Here is a 19,226-nt window from a genome sequence, read left to right on the forward strand (position 1 = left end):
AACTAGTAATTAATCAACAAAAAATGTTGAAAAATTACACTGTCATCAGACTTAGCGGTAGATTAAAAAAAGTAGCTAGAAAAAGTTATCGTCGTTATTTTGGACCGGATTTACATTCTTATGGATCTCCGAGGTACGAAGTGAAAATAATGCGCTCCGACCCCGACTAGAAAATTGTTTCGCTCTAGGATACCTCCATAGCTCTATTTTCCCGAGGAAATTGTATTTTAATCTGGGTTGGAATGGATTATTTTAGCTTTTGAACGTGAAATTTATTACTGTAATCCGTTTATTACGTTAGTGTCCAAAAGAGATAATCCCTTTTTATTCCCAATTTTTTTTGCGCCGACGATTTTCTAAGGGCATTTGCTTTTTTACAGTCCTCCTTGTCAGTTTCTTGGAAGAAAAAAACTAGTAGTGTGATCATTAACCTAGTTTTTTTGTTTTCCCCAAGGACTATGTCAGCATCTTTAGAGATGCCGTGGAAAATCGTATTACGACGCCACGAAGCGCGTTAACTTTCTTTGATCTAATGCGATGCTCCTAATGAGCTTTAGCCTCGTCGACGTCCTTAGGCGATTTTATATAGGTATAGTCAGCTCAACTTCGCCACATTTTGCTAAACGACGTTTAGTGATTTCTGAGGGGTAGGTAAACCGGAAAATTTGTTGATTGGAAGGGAAAATTGAAAGTTAACAAATTGAGAGAGTTGAACAAGACTATTGTTAACTTTCTGACTGAAACAAATCAAAGGACAAAGGTTATTAATATGCGAATTTAAAAAAAGCATGTTATCCAAATATACATTTAGTTTGTGTATGCCTTTTTACTTCTTTTATATGGTTTCCAATGAAAAATGACGACTCTAAACCTAATACATTAATAAAGCTTGCTTGTAACCTTCATTACTGTATTAGTATTTTGTTTTTTTTATCAGTTAGTCTTCTTTTGAAATGTCTAGGAAAATAGTCAGTTCAATCATTTCAGCACATTCTTCTAGTCTTTTTCTAAAAATCTTGGACAGTTAGCCAGCACCATCATTTCAAAACATTCTTCCACCCTTCTTTTGAAAATTTTAGGTAATTAGCCACCTCAATCATTTCAACACATTTTTCTATTGTTCTCTTCAAAATTCTGGACCATTAGCCAGCACAATAATTTCAACACGTTTTTCTACTCATCTCTTGGCAATTTTGGACTTTTAGCCCGCACAATAATTTCAATAAATTCTCCTGCTCTTCTCTTGACAATTTTGAACAATTAGCAAATTCAATCATCTCCACACATTTTTCTACTCTTTTCTTTAGAATTCTAGACAATTAGCCAGCGTCTTCTTTTGAAAATTTCAAACAATTAGACAGCACAAACACGTCAACGCATTCTTCTACACTTGAAAATTGTATGCAATTAGCCAGCACAATCATGTCAACACACTATTCTACTCTTCTCTTGAAATTTTTTTGCAAATACCCAGCACAATCATTTTAACACGTTCTTCTACTCTTCTCATGAAAAGTCTGGACAATTAACCAGCACAATGATTTGAACACATTCTTCTACTCTTCTCTTGACAATTTTGGGCAATTAGCCAGCACATTAATTTTAACACGTTTCCCTATTCTTCTCTTGACAAATTTGGGCAATTAACCAGCACAATAATTTCAACACATTCTTCTGCTCCACTTTTGAAAATTTTAGTCAATTAGCCAGCACAATCACATCAACACATTCTTCTACTCTTCTCTTGAAAATTGTGGACAATTAGCCAGCTCAATCATTTCAACATATGTTTCTACTCTTCTCTTGAAAATCCTGGACAATAAGCCAGCACAATAATTTCAACACGTTTCCCTACTCTTCTCTTGAAAAATTCTGGAAAATTAGCCAGCACAATTATTTTAACACATTCTTCTACCCATCTCTTGAAAAATTCTGGACAATAAGCCAGCACAATAATTTCAACACGTTTCCCTACTCTTCTCTTGAAAAATTCTGGAAAATTAGCCTGCACAATTATTTTAACACATTCTTCTACTCATCTCTTGAAAAATTCTGGACAATTAGCCAGCACAATAATTTCAACACATTCTTCTATTCTTTTCTTGAAAATTCTGGACAATTAGCCAGCCCAATCAGTTCAACGCATTATTCTGCTCTTCTCTTAAATCATCCTTTTAATTTTTTCTTAAACATTTTGGGTAATTCTCCAGCACAATCATGTCAACAAGAATAATTGACGGATTATACTTAATTTCAGATTACATAATATAAAATAAAATTGCGTTACAACATGGCAACAATTGTATTGTGCAATTTTAAAAAAATAAGAATTTAAAAAAATGAAGAATTGAAAGGAAAGAAGAATAGAATAATAACTGACAGGAAAACAGAGAAAAGGTCTCAAAATTAATAGACATTATTTTTGCGGCAAAAATTACTTAAACGCTACTAGATTAAACGAAGAAAAATCACAAAGAGAGAAAAAACGGAGAAGAATTGAAAAGAAAAATGAGAGAAGAATAATTGATAGAAAAAAAAATTACAGAACGAAAAAAATTTACAAGAGGAGAGAAAAGAAAAGATTTAACAGGAGAGAAAATAGTTTAGAGCGTTTAACACTTAAAATGGTATATTCTGAAGCAGAAAATTATGATAAAAAAAATAAGAAAAAATTAATATAATAATATAAAATCAACCCATCCAACCAACTTCTCTACGAACGTACGAACATGACTAAAATAACTGACAGACTCATACAACTACAAACCAAGTGGAAAAATAACCCAAACAACTGGACATATGTAAATCCACTATGCATAACAAGACAGACCAGACAATCCCGTTACCTTTTCCCCGCTCTCACCCTATTAGAACATTTTAATTGAAACTATTTTTTTTTTTTAGATAATTAGAAATAAGATAACCTGTACATATAAAAAAAAACCATGTATACATAGGCAGAAAGACCGTAACGGTCGATAGCCGTTTTTTCTTTTGGAAAATAAAGATTGTTTATATACAGGGTGTCCCACGACGAAAGACCTCGATTGATATTGGAAAAAGTATAAATAGGAGAGTTTTGAAAATTTGGTAGGGTACTGATGTGGGCATGCCCAATCCAACTAAAATATTTTCAAGATGGTTGCACTTCCGCTTATACCGGAAGTCGATCACAACTTTCTTATTTTAAATAGAACACCCTATATATTATTACATATTTGGATTCCTCACAAAATTCTGACCAACTTTTGTATAGAGTGCCCTATGCCTATCTCTAGCCGTTTTCGAAATATTTGATGTTTTTCCAAAAAAGTGACAGTTGCAACACTCAACATATTTTTGTACTATGTTAAAACCGTATTTCATTTTGCAATGAAACTTTGGGTTATTGTAAATAAAGGATCGTTTTATTAAACTGAGGGTGCGTAACGACTCATTTGTATACAGGGTCGTCAAAAAAAAATCATAAACTTGCCACTAAAAAAAATGAAAAATCTCAAGTTTTTTAAATGGAAACCCCCATTTTTTATGACGGAATCATTTTGAGCATTAAAAATTACTATAAGTTTCAATTTACTTGCCTATACCTAAATCCAACCCATTTCGTTTTATTTGAGAATAAACATTTTTTTATTAGGCTGCATGCTCGGCTGCATGGTTGGAATTAGCTGGTACTCTAGTTGGCCATGCTTTTGACACACGGTGATATTGGAGACCTGCAGGGCATGTTAATAACACTAGTTTTGAGTGTTTAGTCAGCAAAAACTCACTAAAAACAACTCTCTTCGGAAAGTCAACCTCTTTTAAGTGTTGCACTAATTTAAATGAAAAAGGGTGAAATTTATGTTTCTTCAGGATCCTCTGAATTGAGCTTTTGGATATGCCTGATTCTACGGAAACTTGTCTTATTGACAAAGTTGGATTTGCAACAAAATAGCCCAAAATTGCAATTTCTACATTTGTATTATTAAGGATTGGTTTTGTTTTAATAGCTTTTATCTTCACAGATCCCGTATTCTTAAAATTTTCAATTATTTGCTTGACAGCTTTTCGTGATGGCTTTGGTTTTTCTGGATAACGAGCGGCAAATACCTCACATGTTCTACTCACAACTTTATCACATTCTCCGTAAATAATAAACAGATTTAAGTAATCTTGGTTTGAATAACGTAACCGCGACGGCATATTTGCAGTTGTCAAAACACTCAAAACTAGTGTTATTAACATGCCCTGCAGGTCTCCAATATCACCGTGTGTCAAAAGCATGGCCAACTAGAGTACCAGCTAATTCCAACCATGCAGCCTAATAAAAAAATGTTTATTCTCAAATAAAACGAAATGGGTTGGATTTAGGTATAGGCAAGTAAATTGAAACTTATAGTAATTTTTAATGCTCAAAATGATTCCGTCATAAAAAATGGGGGTTTCCATTTAAAAAACTTGAGATTTTTCATTTTTTTTAGTGGCAAGTTTATGATTTTTTTTTGACGACCCTGTATACAAATGAGTCGTTACGCACACTCAGTTTAATAAAACGATCCTTTATTTACAATAACCCAAAGTTTCATTGCAAAATGAAATACGGTTTTGACAGAGTACAAAAATATGTTGAGCGTTGCAACTGTCACTTTTTTGGAAAAACATCAAATATTTCGAAAACGGCTAGAGATAGGCATAGGACATTCTATACAAAAGTTGGTCAGAATTTTGTGAGGAATCCAAATATGTAATAATATATAGGGTGTTCTATTTAAAATAAGAAAGTTGTGATCGACTTCCGGTATAAGCGGAAGTGCAACCATCTTGAAAATATTTTAGTTGGATTGGGCATGCCCACATCAGTATCCTACCAAATTTTCAAAACTCTCCTATTTATACTTTTTCCAATATCAATCGAGGTCTTTCGTCGTGGGACACCCTGTATATATGTATATACAGTGTGGAACAGCCAAATGGAATAAATTCGATAACGAATAAATGAGAGCCTGTTGGGAAAAACGCTTGGACACGTCGATTTGTATTTTTAGATGGGCATTTATTAAAAAAAAATAAAAATTATATAGGGTGTGTCATGTGACAGTGGCCGATACCAACTTTCTTATATACAACCCCCTGTATATTATTAGTTTTTTGGATTCTTCAGAAAATTCTAGACATAATTCATGTACAATGTTCCATACCTATCTTCAACTGTTTCGGAAATATTAAGTGTTTTCAGATGTATTACAACAATTAACATTAAAAAAATAAAATTATTTTATTTCACAAATAATGTAAAAAAAAACAAAAAAACATTAATTTCAATGTAAGAGATGTTCAAAATGTTCGTGAAAATAAGTATTGAGTGTAATGTAGCGAATTTGTGAAATAAAATAATTTTCTTTTTTTAATGTTAATTGTTGTAATACATCTGAAAACACTTAATATTTCCGAAACAGTTGAAGATAGGTATGGAACATTGTACATGAATTATGTCTAGAATTTTCTGAAGAATCCAAAAAACTAATAATATACAGGGGGTTGTATTTAAAATAAGAAAGTTGGTATCGGCCACTGTCACATGACACACCCTATATAATTTTTATTTTTTTTAATAAATGCCCATCTAAAAATACAAATCGACGTGTCCAAGCGTTTTTCCCAACACGCTCTCATTTATTCGTTATCGAATTTATTCCATTTGGCTGTTCCACACTGTATATAATATAAAATAAGAAAATGTTTTATTTAAAATAAGTGTCGAAAATTTGATAAAAATATGAAAAATTTATTGACATCAGATTATGGCGATTCAGGAAAAATATAGATCTTTGCTAATTTAAGCTGTGCTGTCAGATCACAATAAACAGACAGCTATTGAATAAAATGTACAATAAACTATTTCCAACCATTTTTTTCACAAGAGACAAAGCAAATCTCAATCATCCATCTGGACAGATTCCAACATGCAAACAGTTATGCTGCATTTGATCGCAATGCTGGATGGCAATGTCTGAATTAATTGCCTGTATACAATTTCGTACACAATATACATGAAGTATTCGCAATGGGACAGGCAGTAACGTGACGAAATTGCCTGAATGTCGTTCTGTCTAAAAGGAAGGACAACCTCGGGCATTGTTTACGTTCCTGTTTACTTCCAGTGGAATTATTTAGCCCGAGGACGTCACTCTTATTGTTCTGGAACAGATGAATAAGTCGTTTTTTCCATTTCGCTAAAAGAGAAATATGGATATAACATTGCGCGCTTTCTTATTAGACGCGTTATATTCGCCATGAATTATATTATCGCGACCGCTCCATTCCGAAATACATTATTCAAATAAAAGTCGGATCTGAGAATTTCTAATTTAAACTTTACAATACAACTCCGAAAGGAAACTTCCCATTTCGATCGGGAAATAAGTCGAATGCTGTTTAATTCTTAGTTCTTCCGCGTTTTCAAAGTTAATTCAGGCCGGTAGGAATAAACGATGTTATAATTGTTTGCTGTTTTCAATTTTAAATTCGATTAGCAGGAACTTAAATGAGTTATACAACTGCAGAATATTTAAATTATTGTAAAGTTGGGCGTTCAAGTTCAAATCGTACTTCTGTGCAATGTAAAAAGTTTGTTTTAATATTTAGGATGTAGGTTAGAAGTGTAGATTTCACGTAAAACCAACAAAACTACGATGAGTTATGTTGAAAACTTAAAGAAATAACTTAAAGGACAAACTTTCAATTTATTCATAAAACTTTATTAGACTTTTAATTGCTGAAGAAAACCTAAAATATCTATTGCACTATACAGGGTGATCCAGTTTTAAATGTCAATAGTTCATCATTCGATAGCCCATCAAAAAATAAGTTGACATGCATTATGGAATTTTCCTGAAAAACACTTCTTAAGGAAGATACAGTGCTCCAAAGTTCAGTTAAAAAAATCGTTATTTGTTATAACTGTCAGACCGTTGGGGCAATTTTGATCAAGCACTTATAAAGGTAATACTCATTATGTGATGTTAATGACGTTTGTCAAAATTGTCCAGTGGCGTAGGACAGGAAGATGGTTTTTACGACACTGGATATTTTTTAAAAAAGACAGTTTCTTTGTTTAGGTTACAGTATTTCCTATAAAATTCTGATTGGAAACTTCTTTTAAGAGATAATTGAGTTATTACATTCTAAGACCCAAAACCAACCCACCCCAACTTAAAAATTGTCTTGAAAACGGGATGAAAATTGACTTAAGAAGCTTAAAAATGTTTCTGTAGTCAGTTTTCATAATTTCCAGACGAATTGAAAGACTTTAGTTTTGAAAATTGACTAAGAAATCAGTAAACTGACTTTGAAACGGTAAAAATTGATTTGAGAGGCTTAAAAATTGTCGTCATAGTTTTCAGATAAATTGAAAAACTTTAGTATTGAAAATTGACTTGTAGGCATGAAAAATTACTTTCTTTAGAGTTTTTGACTACAAATTCACACATTTCACCTTGAAAATTGATTTGAACATCAAAAAGTGACGCTGTCCAATGAAAAGTGACATCAAAAGCTTAAAATTTGCATTTGAAGTAAGTTTTCATAATTTGAAGACAAATTTCGACGTTTTTGTCTTGAAAATAGTCTTAAATACAGGATATTGTCATTAGATTCATGATAATTGACTTGGAGACTAACTTTTCAAGTTCTGTTAGTTTGCTTTTCATTTTCTTACACTCTGAAATATTTTTAGTGCTTTAGAACTGCTTTCAGCTTAGAAATTAGAGTTCAAGGCTATCTTCACCAAGTTTTTGACTTAGCAGACTAAAAAAATATTTTTTACATTTTTCATAGGTTTGAAAATGCTATTTCAAACGTTATCACTATTAAATTGACTTTAGACACCTTAGTGTTTTAGGGGTCATTTCTTCAAAAACTAGACTGTTTTTACTGCTTTAAGGCTGTTTTCAGCCCAAAAAATAGAGTTTCAAGACTATTTTTACAAAGTTTTTGACTTATCAGGCCCGAAAGCCAATTTGTACACTGTCCATGGCTTGGAAGTTGGGGCAAAAAATTGGAGGATTTCTAAGAAATTTTGACTGTTTTTAGTGCTGAATGAGACTGAAAAATCGAGTTCAAGATTCTTCAGTAACATAAGTAAAAGTTTTTGCACTAAACTATGAAAATAATTTATAATAATGCAATTTCGGAAACTCGAACTGCTGCTTAGAATTTTTTTCAACTTTAAGATCTTGTCGCAACTATGGTTTTGTTAAAGCAGGCACCATTAAGCTTAACGTGCCTTCAACAAGAAAATTTTAAGCCGATTTGACTTTTGAATCACACTCAATAAAAGTAGAAATATTGGAAAGGCATTGTAATTTGATTTGATTTCTGAACTAATCCATCACACTTGATCTGGCACTGATTAAGGATTTTATGAACAATATGTATTATTAACAGTACATTACGTGACAAATGTGATGTAAGAAGCACTTTACGCACGAACAGAACAGTTTCACGACGCCATCGCCATGTTGCTGCATGTGGGTGCAGAAATTGTTTTTGTCTGTATAAAATATCATTAAACATTTTACGAGGTCATTAAGCAATATCGCTATTAAATGATAAGAAGTGGAAGTTTTTTAATTACTGAAACATTTTCAGGTTAGGTTCGTGTTTTAGTTTTTCAAATAACTAATAAGTTACGCTTGTTTGAACTTGTTTAGGGTCTTTTACAGCGCTTCTTTGTGCTTTGACACAGTTTTAAGAACATATTTCCCTACAAGTCCCCTAATACAATTTTGTAAAGAAGGAAATTTCCTACAACTTTCCACTTTTAGACTTTTTCGATATTTTTCCAAATGTCTCCCACTATTTTTTTTTATTTCATATTTTTAAGAATTGCCATATAAATAATTATGACTTTTAAGCAGTTTTTTTAAGGTTACGTGTTTTTTCCCACCCATTTTGATTTGCCTTTTCCATTTTTTTTAGTTTTCTGTTCTTTCAAAGTCACCTTACATACACAATTGGACAGGAGGACGTATATAGCGGCCAAAAGTGTCATTTATGCAGACTAGAACCACACCGGAGTCGATCTTTGCCAGTTTTAAGACGTAAGAATACAATTTGGCACAGATATTGCACAAAACAACACCGGAGTCGATGTTTTGACCCTTTTTAGCTGGAGTGTCACGTGACATGTGACAAAGTTTTCATTTGAAATAAAAAAAATTGTGTGACTTTTTCATCATTACCCAACCCATTTTTTAAACGTGTTTTCTAGATCACGAGGCACGTTTTCCAAAATTTACGTTTTTCATACATTTTATTCTGTGTCGTAATATGCTCTATTACGTAGTCAGTTTCAGTCCGGGAAATGATTCATTACGTTTTTTTCGTTAATAGTCCGGCAAAATGTTTTTCCCGGACTAGTCCGGCAAAGTACTAAAAAAACTAAGAATTAAATAACTATTATCACTTACAATATGACATAAAACGTTTTACGATACTGTTCCGTGAAATGCAATTAAAGTACTTGCCTAGAAATTCCGTAAACATCTAGACTTGTACTTTAATAACCCATTTCCCGGACTTATAACGTAAATTACTATTCACGCACTCTTTTATTCAATCGTAATCGTAAATAACTAATTTATTTGACACTTGATGTATAAACTTTTATATGTCGATATAACATATAACTACTTTGCCTGATCGGTTGAAACATTTTGCCACTAAAGAGCGTCAAAGTTGACCAATACTTTCTGTTCAATTTTCATGCACTGTTTTATTTGAACCTAAATAATTTGAATTTATTTGACTGACATGGTAAGGACTTTAGTATGTCGATGGATAGTCAATGAAATGGGCTTTGTAGAAATATGACAACTTTGGTTAATTAGTGTGGCGGTTTGGCCGCTAGAGGGCTTCAAAGTTCATAATTTTTTTTTCAACTTTTTTTTAGTCTAATATTTCATTCAATTGTAAATAACGCGCTTATTTGGTTCACACTAGATAATCTTTTGTAGGCCAATCTTAGAAGCGTAAAATTTAACCAATTTTTCTCTCAATCTCGAGAATCGGAGCAACCTATAAACAGTTTTCAAACTTTTGGTTACTTATTAAAGGATCAGAATCCACTAATGCCAAAAACCTTTTAAGTTACTTAGACACTGTTAGTTTAGATGTTACACTCAGAAGACAGTTTGAAGACGAAGAAGACGCTGGTGACATTTTGCTGTTTCTGAGCTGCAAAAAAGACTCAGGTTTGCGAAAACCTCATTGCTCTACCTTTGCTAGTTTTCGAGATACCTCGTAAAATCATCAACACCCTGTATGTACAGTACTTAATTGAAATGCTTTCTTTTATTTCACAGCATTTTGGTTCTACGGTAATATAGTTATTTACAAGTGCGGAAAGGAAAAAACTTTCCCGCACGCTGACTGAAGTTTTCTCGCTACGCTCCTTTGGGAATCAGTCGAGTGCGGGGAAGGCACTTTACGCACTTGATAGGAACATCATTTTTTCTTCGAGCGTTTTCGATAATTGGAAAGAACGACAATTGAAAATAAATGATAAATTAATATTGAAATAGTATATTCTATATTAAGAGCGGAAAGTACATATTTGCCGCTTGCACATGTAAAAGCGGCAAAATTACTTTCGGCTCGAAATATAGACGATATTTTTCGACTGCTGTGGGGTGGAGTAGAAGGACAAACTCACATCATTTTCGTCGCTCCAACTCATTGTCACCGATAAAATCACTTTGACGGAATGTGGTTATTTCAAACAGGTATGTCAAGCGTTGTTATGGAAACGCCGAAAAAAGTTGGTGAGTAGATTGTTAGTAGAAAGCGAAAACGCTCTAGAGCAGAAAATTATTCACTTTCTGATCGCGCGCGGCGAATAACCACTTTCTGCTTTTAAATGGAAGCGCATATGAGGTACTTTCAAAGTCAGTAGTCGAAAAAAGTAATTTTTAATAATAGTGAATAATATTGTAATAATATATTTTATAATATAAATACCATAATATTGTTTTTTTATACATCTTCATATGTATGTAACTAAAATATAACCGAACATTTGATATTAACTACAAAAATAAAACATGATTACAACCTACAAACTTGATTACCATAAATGGGTTATTGATGTGATGCAATACTTCTAATCTACTTCTTACTAATATTAGTAATACATTAACTATTATTATATGGAATAACAATTTAGAATATGATACATAAATTAGCATAATTTATTCTTCCCACCCTAGTGGGGGAAAACGGTTTTTTTTAAGCACTGGTGCGGGAATGTTTTCATAAAAAGAGTGTTTTTACAAGCATGCGCAAATGATAACATTCCCGCACTATTCTTGTTCTCGAAGTACAGACTTTCCCGCACCAGTAAGAAAATAAATAATTTTTCCGCATTAGGGTGGGAAATTTAAATTATGTTAATTTATGTTTCATATTCAAAATTATTATTCCATATAATAATTGTTCATTTATTATTAATATTGTAACAAAGTAGATTAGAGGTAATTCATCACATCAATAGCCCATTTATGGTAATCAAGTTTGTAGGTTGTTATCCTGTTTTATTTTTGTAGTTAATATATTTAATATGCGGTTATATTTTAGTTACATTCATAATATGAATATGTATAAAAGAACAATATTGTTAAATTCACTATTATTAAAAATTTATTTTTCAATTTTAATTTATTATTTATTTTCAATTATTAGAAAAAGCTCGTAGAAAAAATGATGTTCCTTTCACGTGCGGAAAGTATCTCTTTCCGCACTTGTTAGGAGGACTATACTTTACCTAATAAGTGTTACATTAGTGCTATTATATACCTCAGTTGACTTATTATTAGTAATAGAAGAAGGACTTTCAGTAACATTACTACTGCTTACTCTGATAAAGCAATAATCTAAAACAATTTTCCGTAAAACTCTGCGTAAAGACGGTCATTACGTAAAAGAACTATGTGTAATTGGCTATTTACACTAGGTCACACCATGTGCCAAAGCATGCAGTTTACACTCAAACATGAAATATTCAGTTGTTAACCATTTTGTATTCTGCCACTATAAATAGACTAGCTAGCATCATTATTATGCTATAACATCAACACATTGTTAACAATGGAAATTATAAATGTAGCCCTATTTTTGTCTTGACAGTAATATATGTTTTTCTCGTTTTATCTTCAGTAAAGACTCTCCCTGTTCAGCTTGATTAAAAGTGTTTTGTCCTGCTGGAAATTAAGACGTCAGAAAATGAATTCCCTTTTACACCACTGTGAAGCTGAGATGCTTTTTGGTTACGAGGTTTTAAAGCTTCGCTTTTAAAAATGTCGGTCGACGATCAAACTGACATTTTCACTTTAAAAGCGCCCATTTATACGCCCACTTTGCTTCGATTTCACATAAGCCACGTAAACAAAACTGTACAAGCACCATTAACACTGTGGATCCTGGACGCTTAAAATCCGTTTCAGGGGTAAACGTGATAATATGTCAGCTAATTCTGCGGTTATATAAAGATGACTTTCAACACTTTTATAATAATATAACTTTTAAAAGTATTATTTAAAAAAAAACAACTTTTGTTGACTTGATGCGGTTTCGTTCCTTGGATGCCTTTCACAAATTACTAAATCCTTTAATAGAACTATGGGCTTTGCCTTCCTAACCACGGAAGCTTACCGTGCCTTGCACGTGCCTTGACATGTAACGGTGCGAGTTAAATTACGCTTTAAGCACAACTTGAAGAGAGTTTGTCATTAGTATGCATCCTTTCGAGTTTAGCTTATGTCCTGGAAAATAGAAAAATACTTTCTTAACGCCCTTAGCAACTTTAATTCACGTGCCTGACATTGTAAGTATTTATGCTAATCACTTTATTTAACTTTGTTATATTGTTTCTGATGCAAATTAGTGAAATTTTATTAGGTTAAGGAACTTGCGAAATTTGTAGATGTGGTTTGAACCAGTCAGCTCTTATCAATTTTAACCCTCTTAACACGTAATTAAATTTAATTAGGCTGTTGCCTAAGTGAAAAGTCGAGAAAATCTAGATTTATGTAATTTGTGAGATGTTATAAAAAAGCTGTAATATTAGCAACATCAATTTTACAGTTTTACGCATTTTATTGAAAGGTATAATAAATATTTAATTAACTCACTGCAATCTCAAATTAATTATTTTAATGACACTAATTTTTGTAGGTAGCAGTTATTATTCATGACAAAAATTTGAATATTGAAATAATAAACGTATTTCAATCATCATCGACGCAGACTCTACACGTGGAAGGCGCCTGGTGAAAGATATAGGAATCAAATAGATTTTATAGTAATCAACACAAGATGGACAACTTCTGTGAGTAATGCTAAAATTTTTCTAGGTGCGGACTGTGGTAGTGACTATCAACTGCTGGTAATAGATTTCAGACTTAGATTTAAGAATATTCATAAACCAGACGGAATAAATTAACAACATGAGAATTAGATACTTTCAGGGACAATATGAAACCAGTAGCTGCTAGCCAGTGTTGCCAGTTGCCAACCAGAAAATATGAAGGTTGGAAACCATGGATCAGTGAACTTATAAAACAGAAGAAACAACTGAAAAAAAAAAGAGTCGTTTCGATGAAACGGCTTATAGATCCCTACCTAAAGATAGAAAAGATGTCGTGAAGTTAAAGAAAAGTACATATCCAACATATGTAAAGACATAGACACTCGCACCAAAGTGACACCAAAAACCTGTTTCAAAAAGTCAATTTCGCATTTTTTAAAAGAAAAATCATTCTTTTTGATTTCTGACAGATTCTCAGTAATCAAATAACGACGATAAAGAAGAAGATTTACGAAGATTTAGATTTTTTTAGAATTTTTTTTTTTTAAGTTTAATTTAGCAAACTACAATAATTTTCCTCAACCGCAATAACCTTTTTTGAAAAATAGTATAAACTAAAATTTTGACAAAGTTTTATTTATGTACAGGGTGAGTCAGTTTACACTAGCAGAATTCTAACAGTTGATAGAGCAGCATTTGAAAATAAGTCGGCAATCGCTTCTTTTTTTTTTGATATATGTGGGGTTTTAATGGAAAGGCAACACGGCAAGTAGATTAACTGATTGTATTAAATAAGATTAACAATAAAAGTTGAAAAGAAGGTACAGAAACACGTAGTGATCGTCGTAACACTCGTAACGTCGTTAATCGTTTTATCTACGTCGTGATCGTCGTATCTGGCGTTAAATCGTGCGCACCGGCTTGCTTCGTATTTAGCACTGCCGCCGCACCGAATCTCTAGGTCGCTCGCCGACGTCGAGTCTGTCTACATCCATACGGGGCTGGCGGAGGGGGAAGGGGTTTCTAGCCGCAGCCAGACAACCTTGAATACACCGAATACACGATATTCCCACAATTCGGCCGTCCTGATCATCACACGCCTCGGGTGATGCTGCTTCATCTTCATCTTCATCTGGCCACTCAAATCCTTTTATAAAAAACTCTGTAGCACCAGTAAACGGTTTCATGTATTCCGCACAGGTCGAAGTCTTGAAGGGTCCATCCTTGCATCCGACTTTTTCCACATCGTAGGTGTCTTTTGGCTTTACTTTCACAACTTTGTATGGGCCAAGATATTTCCCTTTTAATTTTAGATTAGGTCCAAACTGCGTGCGCTTGATGGCTACTAGATCGTCTTATTTGTATTTTGTAGGAGATTTACGTCGCAAATTATAGGTTTTCCTGTTTTCGTCTTGGAGTCGTTGAATCTGAAGTCTTGCTGAGCGTCGTAGTTCTTGTCTTGCATGATCAAATTCTGTCTGCAGTTCTTCTTCAGGCAACTCTTTGATTCGTAAATCGGTGTCATTTCTCATTTGCACTCCAAACATGAGTTGGAAAGGGGTGGTATTTATGGATCTCTGATAAGTCGAGTTAATTAGTCGTTGAAAATATTGTTACGGTCTGGACCTACTATGCTCGATAGTTCTTAACAAGCGCTCGCTTCGGGATGAAACCGACGCGCCGTAATATCTGGCCGGGCCCGTATTAAAGTAGGCCACAGTTAGGAAGCGCCGGACCTGGAACAATCGTTAATATTCGACGTAAATCGCGAAGCGTTTCGCGGTCATTCTAGAACGTGGTTTGCGAATATAAAAGACGCGGTGTAAACCGCGGGAGTAGTGAATTTGGGAACGCGGTTAAGTTTAAATAGCGAAGTAATTGTGGAATTGTAGTAGTGTTTTTAGTAGCTGTGTTAATTATTGTACGGAGTGTTTTAACGTGCTAATAAATTTATTAATTGTTCAGTTAAATTGACTTTGTGTGAACCCACGGGAAAATCGTAACAATTGGTGTCAGAAGTGCGATCAGACTTTAGTGCGACGTGAATTGGAACTAAACTTCGGGTTAGAGACTTGTGTTCAGAACCGGACTAGAGATTTTCGGAACAGTGGTGTGTTAAATTTATTTTATGCCAATAACAAGACGTCAAAGTGCAAACATGGAGGCCCAACTTGCAGCTATTATGGCAATGCTTGGAAAACAAGAAGAGATTCGACAGCAAGACAAAGAAGAACAAGAAAGGATTCGACAAGAACAAGAAAGGATTCGACAACAAGACAAGGAAGAACAAGAAAGGATTCGACAAGAACAAGAAAGGATTCGACAACAAGAGAAGGAAGAACAAGAAAGGATTCGACAACAAGAAAAGGAAGAACAAGAAAGGATTCGACAACAAGAAAAGGAAGAACAAGAAAGAATTCGACAACAAGACAAAGAAGAAAAAGAAAGAATGAGACAACAAGATATAGAAATGCAAGAAAAACGTAACGTAGAAATATTGAACGGTCTAGCGGGGACCAAAACAGAAATCCAAGAGTATGTAACCCATAGTCTTAAAAAGATGGAGTGTGATGTTGAGGAAAAATTAAAGGATGTTCGGGAAGACATTAATGATGTTCGGGACGACATTAGTAAAATTCAGATTGATGTTCGGGAGGACATTAATAAAATTCAGAATGATGTTGAGATAAAGCTACGCGACTTAGAGCAGAAAATTGACAGCAGAGGAGCCAGCTCTACAGTGATCACCGGAAACGGGCTCAACAAGATCAAGCCTCCCACATACGACGGTCAAACTTCATGGGCAACGTACCAACTCCAATTTGAGGCCGCTGCAAATGCAAATAGATGGAGTAACGAGGAAAAGGCTGTAGCACTGGTGGTGGCATTACGAGGACCAGCATTGGAGCTGTTACAGACTCTGCCTATCGCCCAACAAAGCAACTATGACGCATTAGTAGCTGCATTAGAACGACGTTATGGGGATCAGCATAGGAAAGGAGTGTACCAAACACAATTAAAGGCAAGACTGCAGAAAACTGGTGAAAATTTACAAGAGTTTGAGCCCGAAATTCGTCGCCTTGTGCATCTGGCTTACCCAGCCGTCCCGGATGAAATCCAAGAAGAACTTGTGGCACAGTGTTTTGTAGATGGGATTCGAGATCTGGAAGTAAAGAAAATGCTGAAGATGTTCAAAGGAAGCAACAGCAGCGAATTACTAGTTCGAGCGCTGGAAGTTGAAGCTGCGTGCAATGACTTAAAGCCAAGGATCAGGGCCGTGACTATTCAAGAGGAGAGAGAACCGCCAGCCGATCATGCTGCTACACCAATGAATGAAATTAAATCAATGTTCGGCCAATTAGTGCAACAAGTGGCAGCATTAGGAAATGGTCTTTCCACACAGTTAGAACGATCACGCCCGATCACGAGAGTGGAGTGTTATCGATGCGGACGTACGGGACACATGAAACGAGATTGTCGAGTAAGGATACCGTCCCGCTCTCCAACGAGGGACGTACAACCATCCAGAAGGGACCAGGAAAACTCCCACTAGTCAACATTACGGGGCGAATGTTGACTAGCGAAAACAAAGCCCCCAGAATTATCTCCATCAGAAGCCTGGGTAGATCAATGGGAAGCCTGAACGTAGATGGAAAGGTGGATGCGATGAACGTTACTTTTACTTTGGATACCGGTGCGGCAGTATCTTTAATCCGGTCAAACCTTGTGGATAAAAGTCAAATTAAGCCTTTACGAAGAAGTATTCTCCTGCGCACTGTGACTGGAGAATCGGCTAAAGTTTTAGGAGAAATAACAGGCAAGATTTGCCTTGGAAGGATTACGTTTTACCACACTGTGTTAGTAGCGGATATTGAAGATGAATTTATTCTGGGAATGGACCTGATTCGTCAACATGGATTTTCTTTTGATCCCGAGCAAAATATCCTAAGGTTTGGAAGTGAAGAGTTCATCCTGTCAACCAGTCACCGCTGTGAGTCACCCATTAATGTTTTGGCATCTCAGACAGTAAAAATAAGCGGCAATTCCGAGCAAATAATTATTGGACAATTGGAGCAGAATTCTGGGAGCTGTGTTGGACTTGTACGAAACCCGGACCGACCAGGAAGATGCCTCATTGGGAAATCACTTGTAAATGGAGGAAGTGAAGTCCCAATAAGAGTTGCAAACATTTTTCCAGACGACGTCAAAATCAACAAAGGCGAAATTATTGCGGTATTCGAGCCTGTAGTCAAAATAACCAATTGCGATGGGTTACCAGAACAGGAGCAGCAGTTGGGGGAAAACAAGCTCTTAAATGAACTTGAAAAGACCTGGAAACATCTGTCAACACCACAACTGAAGAAGGCTCGGAAACTGATTTTGGACCATGGTAGCATATTTGGAACACCGAACAATATGGGAAAAACTACCATTGTAAAACACCGAATTAACACCGGCAATGCACAACCGATTCGACAACCACCTAGGAGACTACCAATAGCCAAACAACAGGAAGTGCAGGAATTAGTGGACAGGATGCTTGACGACGGAGTTATAGAAGAATCCTGCAGCCCTTGGTCATCACCTGTTGTTCTGGTCACTAAGAAAGATGGATCAAGCAGATTTTGTGTAGATTACCGAAAACTGAATGACGTGACCAAAAAGGACAGCTATCCACTTCCCCGTATCGACGACACACTGACGACTTTGGCAGGATCCTGTTGGTTTTCTACTTTAGATTTGAAGAGTGGGTACTGGCAAGTTGGCATTGAGGAGCAAGATAAGGAGAAGATTGCTTTTTCTGCTGGAAATGGGCTGTACCAATTCAATGTGATGCCCTTCGGACTTTGTAATGCTCCTGCTACGTTTGAAAGACTAATGGAAATTGTGCTTCGTGGCCTTAACTGGAAGACTTGCTTGGTTTATCTGGACGATATCATGGTGATGGGAAAAACTTTTGAAGAACATCTGGACAACTTGCAAGAAGTATTTGCTAGAATAGGTGGTGCCCATCTTCGATTGAACGCCAAAAAGTGTTGGTTCTTCCAAAAGCAAGTCGAATTCCTTGGGCATGTGGTGACGGTCGACGGAATCCAGACGGACGACAAGAAGATCCAAGCAATTAGAGAATGGCCAGTACCAAAGGATAAACACGAACTCAGAAGCTTTCTAGGACTTGCCACCTACTACAGACGGTTTGTGGAAGGATTTGCCAACATCGCAGCTCCGCTACATCAACTTACTGAGGACAAAACACCCTACTGTTGGAATACCCAATGTGATCAGGCGTTCAGAAGATTAAAGGCCTCACTTTGCTCCAGTCCCATCCTCAGTTATCCACAACCAAAAGGAAAGTTCATTTTAGACACAGATGCCAGTAATTCTGGTATTGGAGCTGTATTGTCTCAAGTCCAAAACGGAGAAGAACATGTCATAGAATACTTCAGTAGGAAACTTACCAAAGCAGAACGGAACTACTGTGTAACGAGAAAAGAGCTACTGGCAATAGTAAAATCAGTCGATCACTTTCACAAGTACTTGTACGGACAGGAATTTTTGATAAGGACTGACCATGCGGCACTCAAGTGGCTCCTCGGAATGAAACAACCGGAAGGACAAGTAGCAAGATGGCTTGAAAAACTCCAGCAGTATAATTTCAACATCAAGCATCGACCCGGAAAGCTGCATAATAACGCAGATGCTCTATCAAGAAGACCTTGCGCCGAAGAATGCAAACATTGCCAGAAAGCGGAACAACGTGAGGGAGTTGTGTCCATCAGAATGGTTCAGCTGAAGACCGATGATGAATGGAGTCCCGATGAGATCAGGAAGGATCAACTAGAAGACAGCGACATAGGCCCATTGTTGTTGAGAAAGGAAC

The 19,226-nt window shown here is 35.3% G+C and overlaps 1 protein-coding gene across 1 annotated transcript in view; it reads right to left on the minus strand.

The window, feature by feature from the left end:
* Positions 1-19,226, minus strand: part of LOC145724471 (uncharacterized) — an 84,696-nt gene that overhangs the window by 25,603 nt on the left and 39,867 nt on the right. The gene's annotated exons all lie outside the window — the stretch shown is intronic.

The sequence above is a fragment of the Ips typographus genome, linkage group LG2 (genome assembly GCF_016097725.1).
Source record: "Ips typographus isolate SLU linkage group LG2, UJ_Ityp_2.0, whole genome shotgun sequence".
Classification (NCBI taxonomy): domain Eukaryota; kingdom Metazoa; phylum Arthropoda; class Insecta; order Coleoptera; family Curculionidae; genus Ips; species Ips typographus.